The following is a 7,948-nucleotide window of genomic DNA, read 5'->3' on the forward strand; positions in this document are numbered from 1 at the left end:
TCTGTGCCACAGGAAGGTCTCCAAATATACATAACCAATAAAAACAGAAAGAACAATATGCATTGTATGTTTAAACAATATAAATCTTTATTAACATATACATGATTACAGTGTACAATTTTAATAAAACAGCAGAAATATAAAAAGTGTGTCCAGAAATTAAAGGCAAACATGACCTAAAAGTTTAGAATACTTCAATATTCTTTCATCATGCTGAGAGTAAGTATATATAATGGTGGAGTGAGATTGTCACCCAAACCCAAAAACATAGTGAGGGGATATATAATCAGAATGTGAAAAAGGAACATAGAATACATCAATACCATACCAAGAAATGGATCGCACACTGAATATAGGAAGTCCCTGGGTTATGTACAAGATAGGTTCTGCAACTTTGTTCTTAAGTTGAATTTGTATGTAAGTCAGAACTGTATACTTTATAATTGTAGCTCCAGGCAAAAATTTTTGGGTCTCTATGACTATTGAATTGTAAAAATGTTAAGTTGTCAATTACAGACACCTTTGATAACTGTTACAGCTGTTTATTGGAGCCCATGGCTAAATTATAGTAAATTACCAAAATCCAGAGGGCCTTTTGTAACTAGAGGTTGTCTGTAAGTTGGGTGTTTTTAAGTAGGGGACCGCCTGTATCCCAGCATGTGTTTCTCCTGCTGGCGCTTACTCTGGTGGAGTGTCTGGTGTTAACAAATTCCCTTAAATACATCAGTCTGACCAATTATAAAACCACAGCACCTGATCCTATGATGATACATAGCACGCTGGAGACGTCACAAACAACATGGCCATGAATTGAGCCACCGCGCATGCGCAAGATTTTGATTTCGCGATATGCCGCTAAAGCCGAGCCCGGGATTCAATTGTAATGGGGCATTAATATAAGCATCAGAAATTATTATACCCTGAACCTTATAATAAAATATACTATTGCACATAACCATGTAAATTAGTCCGCTATGTAAATATTATGACCATATATATTACACATAAGCCCTAAAGTGCTAATCATGTAAAAGTTATTACTATAACAATAAAGTGTAATTAATAATGAAACCCAATAAATATCATTGCACTAATGTGCTAGAGATAAAATACATTTTATATATATATATATATATATATATATATATATATATATATATATGGAATATGTTTCATTACATGAATAACTGAATAAGATAACAAGTGACATAAAGTGAAACAGTGTCCAACACCAGTGAATTGCGAACAAACGTGTAAACATAAATGTAAACATATGTATATAACTATAGCCTTATTCATTATGTGACAATCAAGGTGCAGAAGAGCAGGAATTGACAAGGTCCCATGAAGCCCTGTGCAGAGGCACCTATGCTTCATCACCGGGGTCAGACTGGCTCACAGATAGTTGGCTACTTCGTAGATGATGTTGTCAGGACATGGGATGTAACAAAGATTACACAATGGGACCCATTTACTAAACTCTGTGCGCCAGTTTTCTGTCAGACTTTGCCCATTCTTTCTAGTATAAACTGCTTGCACATGTATTTAAGTGGGGTCCACACCACATTTCGTGTTGCACGTGACCCGTTTGTGGCGCTGCTGCACTATTCTTCATGTGACACAAATTTCTGCACTGAATTGGACGTTCTGGTGCTCAGTCAGAACATGCACCAGATTTATCATGCAAACTCTGACAGAATTGTGTCGCACTCCCCTGTTGAAGGTGCACAAAAAAAAAAAAAGTTGTGCACTCTGTCAGAGCAGTGCAGGGGGTGCCAGATTCATGAAATCCTGAATATGGCGCCCCCTGCACATTACATAGGCAACTGCACCTAGTACAGACTGCACTGTTCTTAGTAAATGTGCCCAAATGACTACTATCAGGGGAGCTGGATTTTCCAGTTTAGATCCAGTCCTCCTCCTAGATGTGGTTAATAAAAAAGAAGTCATTAGATTGCGGAGTTAGATAAAGTTCAGTAAATGTGACATTCACGTGACTTCACAACCAACCAATAAGAATGTGTTCCGTACATTTTGTTCATGGATGTATGGAAAAAGGGGTAAAAACCTCTAATAAAAACTACCTGATTTAAAAAAAAAATAAGAATGTGTTCCCTATGGCAAATATGTATCCCCTATGCACAGGATAGAAGATACAAACCTAATTTATAGATGTCTAACGTCTATAACGTTTAGAGCAGTGATTTTCAACCAGTGTGCCGTGGTACACTAGTGTGCCGCGACACATGGTCGGGTGTGCCGCGGGGAAAGTTCCCAAAACTATGGTACCCCCTGTGTTTTGTTTCCCGGCAATGCGCAGCGATGCCCAGTCACGGCTTCTTACAATGTAGGAGACGTGTACAATAACACATGTGCAAGCTTTGAACCTCGTGCGACAAAATGACGTCTCCGAGGCCGGCGCATCATCCTGAGAGCGGAGAGACTCTCGCATTTGCCCACCGCCAAGGTAATGCCCACCAATAATGCTGACTATATGAGCTTTTACCTGAGTATATGAACTGTTGGCAGAATACTCAGCATATGAGCTGGTACTTTTAGTACTCCAGCAGTATGAGGCTGGAGTACTACAAGTACCAGCTCATATGCTGAGTATATAAGCTGGCACTTGTACTCTGGCCTCATGGCCATAATACTTCTCATTGTACCCCTTTATATTGCAGTATATGAGCCACATAATAATCAGCACCATATACTAAAAACAGGGAGAAACTGAGAACTGCTTCGTGTGTGTCTTTCCACCATTCCTGCCAGGATATCCCTTTTGTGTTTATCCAAACAGGCCCAGGTTTCCCACTGAGTGAGTAAAATAAATTTATATTATTAACTATATGTATAATATGACTGTTTTAGTGTCATTTTGTGCTATTTTGGTTGGTGGTGTGCCCCAAGTATAAAAACTGTACCGCGGCTCAAAAAAGGTTGAAAATCACTGGTTTAGAGGATGGAAGAATGGGGGGACCTAAAGTCTCCTGAAATCCCCTATATCAGTGATGGCGAACCTTTTAGAGCATGAGTGCCTAAACTTCAACCAAAAGCCACTTATTTATTGCAAAGCAATTTAAGCAGTAATTTATTCTTCCCTGTTCTTTTATAACCTTCAATCGTATCAGCCTCCTGAGGACAACAAAGCAGTTAAAAGAGGGAGAGCAAATGTGTCTATTGTTGTAAGAAGATTCTGCATAAAGATTCTTTGAGTCCTGTCTGGTGAACTTCATTCTGGGGTGAAGGCCTGGGTGCCCACAGAAAGGGCTCCGAGTGCCGCCTCTGGCACCCGTGCCATAGGTTTGCCACCACTGCCCTATATGAATGGCAGGTGCATGCATGTCTTGTGCTCCACTGATGGGCTTCTGGGACATAAGTAAATTGAGCCACATCCAGCAAAAACAGCTGCACATTCAGATGCAGTTACCTTGCACAATGCTCTGTGAGCTAAACAGCCTTGGCTTCAGACTGAAACATTGAAACAAACCAGCAGAGAGATCTGTGCAGCTCCTATTTATGTGCTGATCTCACAGAGCATTGTCTAAACTGGATGCAATTGTCTCCACATCTCAGCTGAGAGCAGGACTAGCTATGTACATGTGGGTTCTCACTCATTAACAGCAAGCGGAAATTCAAGAATTGAAACTTAAAGTGTATTAGAAAGTTGTAGAACAATTACTTTATACAGAGATGAAGCTTCTATTTCTATAGGACCTCCATATGATCTTCTGGATGTGCAGCAGATTGGATCTGAAAATTCATGCAGAAATAAATCAGTTCCTGAGGTCAGATCTGCATTTCGGAGAACATCCTGCACCTCCTGTCATCAAAATTGTGAATAATATGACAGAGGTAAGGTCTGCATTAAGCACTTTCCTGGATCTGGAGTCCATTATCTAAGCCACATCCAGACCCAGTGTCTCCTGCCTCTTATTTATATCCAAGCTAAAATGACAAAGTGTTGTCACACTGTCATCTTGTATGTTGTTGTGTTTGCTGGTGATGGAGCCAAGACCTGGGATCTGATTATGATATCGATTAAATAGAAAAATTCATATGACTCTCATCATGTGTGGTACTACAACTCTTGTGTCCTGGAGGAATGGCATAGCAGATCTGTCTGATACCAGCGCTCACTAGCCCCAAATCACATAGAGAAGGGGCGGGGGACTGTAGGGGGATTTTATTTAATTTTCAAAGGATGCAGAAGGAGGCGATTGGCCCCTCTTTTTTGGGCGGTAACTAAAGGAGGTGGGGGCCGGCTTGCAGAGCCCGTGCCGTGGTATTAAAAGTGTTGGGGGCACGTGGGGGGGGGGGGTCCTCTTTCCTTCTGCCTGGACCAAGGTTTTTCTCTTCATTCCGGTTTCTGTCTGTTTTCTATGTCTTTTCAGATGTCACAGCATTGGCGGATTTCACATGCCCGTAGGCCGTCCAGCAGCCGCCATTTTGCACTTTTAAATGTTTTGTTATTTAATTAACTAAGGTTTTTCCAAAAAATAAATGCTGCGGCCTACCCACATACCCACAACAATTTAAAGGTCCTTGTCGTTCAATAGCAGTTTATTTTGGGGGCATGGCAAAACCCCCGGGTCAAGAGCCTCGGGTTTTATGGTACTGGTCTACAAGTCTCTACAGTCTCTACTGCTTATAATAGAGGGCTCAGGTATAACATCCCAAGTGATCTCATGTTAATGGTCCAGATCTAGTCTGAATAGTCCAGCCCTTTCCTCCTGTGCCCACTTGCCCTGCATTTCTGTTTCCCCCGGTACCCCATTTACATCAATGACCGGCAGCCTGAAAAGCAGATCATATAATTTTCTCGTGCCCTGTTGCCTGATGTAATTCATTATGTCGTGCACAGGGCAGGGCTGGCATCTCTCTTGTCCAATTGCCCCAATTAGTTGCCATTTAACTAATATGGAGCCAGCAGTAGAGATGAACGGACCGAATGTTCAAGTTTAGGTTTGACAGTCTGACCCAAACATTTTTCTGGACTGGCGGACGAAAAACCAATTTGGCAATATGCCCGAATCAGGTGGCCAAACCTGAACTTGAACGTCAGGGCCGCTCATCTCTACCCAGCACCTAAACAGTAAGTTAGGACCACAATGGATGTCAGATCCTCACCAATCTGATACTTTTTACCTATTCTGCTGATAGATCACCAGTATCAAATACAGATACGGTGGAAGAACTTTTCTTTAAGGTTTGTCCACATGGAAAAGATAAGTCTCATCCAAGTTCCGAATAAAAAGTTGAAGTAATATCTGACTTTATTGCATCCCTTTGTGGGGTACATATGCAGCCCCCATGCACAGCAGTCAATAATAATAATTATAATAATTCTTTATTTATATAGCACCTACAGATTTTGCAGCGCTGCACAAAGCATGGCAAATTGGTCCCTGTCCCCAAGGGCCTTACAATCTAAAGAACCTACCAGTATGTTTTTCTTTTGGAGTGTGGGAGGAAACCAGAGGACCCAGAGGAAACCCAGGCAAAAACGGAGAGAACATACAGACTCTTTGCAGATGTTGACCTGGGTGGGACTCGAACCTTGGACTCCAGCGCTGCAAGGCAGAAGTGCTACCCACTGAGCAGTTCTAAAAGGATGATCCTAAAGGTGACACATCCTGTATTGTGCCAAAAACCTCTGTGGTGAATGGAGTCCCCTCTCAGGGTGATTACTGGATGATGGATGCTTCATGTCGGGATGCGCACCAGACACAAATACTGAGAAGACAATCAACGTATGGACCTCAATGCATGTGAATGTCCACCAGCGTCATGTTGCTTATCTCTCGTGCGAGTTACACTAAGCAGCTGGCGGTGCACACAAGGGTCGCAGTATTCCTGTTGGTTTTTATTTTTTAAGCAAAATCTAAAATAAAAAACCCACAAATCTTATCTTCTCTGCTTCCATTCAAGATCAACCCACATCCTTCCTCCAGCAGGAAGAGCAGGTGAACAGGACACAGGCGCCCGGCCGCTGAGCATGAAGGGTCCAGCCAGGATGTAGAAACCACAGAATTAACCTGATTGCTTCTCAGATCTGTCGTATCCTAACTTGTAGCAGATTATATACGAAGCAAATGTGTGGCCCACTCCCTATTTACCCCTCAAGATGGACTTTTTGCTTAAATCCAGTTATGGAACCAAGGGTTGGTTGTGCCTCCAGGAAATGCAGGTGGGTGGGGGCTGTTCATGTTAAATAAATAAGATCCCAGACTGAATTTAGATACCAGCCTATACACTGAAATGTATTCAGACCTCCAACTTGTCAGCCACTTTGGTACCACTAATCCATCAGTTAGTCTTTATACAGCTAGGGTTTAGGCTCTGAGACATGTTTAGCTCAACTCCAGCGTATATGTATAATGTATGTGAATGAGTGCGTATAGACTAATACCCAACCTCCAAATCTTCAAACGAGCTCTTAAAACCCATCCTACAGGTTTCTATGCAGTCCCATTGACTTTGCACTTTGTATGTAAGATGGCGGCTGATGGCTCGTTCAAGCAGCAGCATTTTTATTTATTAAATTATTTTTATTCCATTCCCTTATAGAAAATAGGGACCATTCTACAAGCTCCTATACTCTTGTGTCCCCCCTCATCCTCATAGACTAAGCTCTCGCGAGCAGGACACTCACTCCTATTGTTTTATTTAACAGTTATTACTCTGTAATGTCTTATTCTATTTGTTTATGTCCCCTATGAGTTGTAAAGCGCTACAGAATATGATGGCGCTATATAAATAAAGACTATCATTATTATTTACACACAGTTCCTGACTTAAGAACACCCAACTTACGGACAACCCCTAGTTACAAATAGACCTTTATGCCTATCTGTCCCAAACTTCTTGCCAATTCTTCCCTAGATGGTGCACAACAACTTAGAGACAAAGCCTTCGTGCTCAAAAGTGAAACGCAGAGACAAAAACAAGACAAAAAAAACAGGAGGAAGGTCATACAAATATAGGTCAAAACAAAGCGGACTCCACAGAACAGAAATAGACTCAAATGGAAGCTAGGGAGGATCAGAAATTCAAATACACTAGCAAGCTCCAGAATACACTAGCAAGCTCCAGAAAAGACTCATAGCATGCACTAGGAAGAATGCAAATCATGTTTTTATGGGATGTCAGAGTCCTGGACTCCTTGACATCCAACCAAAAAAGAAAACAGATCTGCAAGGGAGGGAAAAAAATTATCTGGCCTTCACAAGTATCTCAACCATCTTCAGCCCACAACAAAAACAGCAGGAGACATACAGGTGTGGGGGAACACAATTAAGCCATGAGTGAAATAGGGCAGTGTTCAGAATAGTACAGGACAAAATGCAAAAAATAAGTACAAAATCATATGAAGGATCTGCATAGGAAAGTGTTTTATTGCATTTTTATGGAATAAAAAGATATAGATTTTTCTTCTGTGCTAATGTTTCATGTGTTCTAAGTGCTTATAAGCATCAACCAAATACCTTCATAAGTTCTCTTTTTTAAAATGTAATTATTTATTTTCATCCTTAATGGAAGAGAATAATGGGGCATCATAAGTGGAGAAGAGGAAGCAATGACTATTGTATAGGGGGGATTAGATTCAGAGGAATTATGTTTATTGATTATATATTATAATTTGGGTAGCTGCAGGTTTGAGAAATATATTTGTTAATGGATGTTGGTAATACAGGTATTTATCTGATGGGGTTGCTTCTCTGGCACTGCTACATCCTTGCCTATGTCAGTATATCAATGGCGCATAGCTGTGGTTTTATATATTTACAGTTTTTATGCTTGATTTTGTCCAAAAAAAGAGAAAAAAATGTAGTAAAGAGTATATGATCTTTCCTAATGAAGCTTCAATATACAATTTTGGGCATCCTCAGTCTATACAAAAAGTTGGAGAACTTTGTAAACTTTTTACTTTCTTAGGCATACATTT

At 40.9% G+C, this 7,948-nt stretch overlaps 1 long non-coding RNA gene across 1 annotated transcript; it reads left to right on the plus strand.

The window, feature by feature from the left end:
- The first annotated feature begins 2,698 nt into the window (after nt 1-2,698).
- LOC140066081 (uncharacterized) lies at nt 2,699-7,374 on the plus strand. Its single transcript, XR_011848121.1, has 3 exons — nt 2,699-2,818; nt 3,715-3,855; nt 5,363-7,374. It is a non-coding gene; the product is annotated as an uncharacterized lncRNA (long non-coding RNA).
- Nucleotides 7,375-7,948: the final 574 nt, after the last annotated feature.

The sequence above is a fragment of the Engystomops pustulosus genome, chromosome 1, assembly GCF_040894005.1.
Source record: "Engystomops pustulosus chromosome 1, aEngPut4.maternal, whole genome shotgun sequence".
NCBI lineage: Eukaryota > Metazoa > Chordata > Amphibia > Anura > Leptodactylidae > Engystomops > Engystomops pustulosus.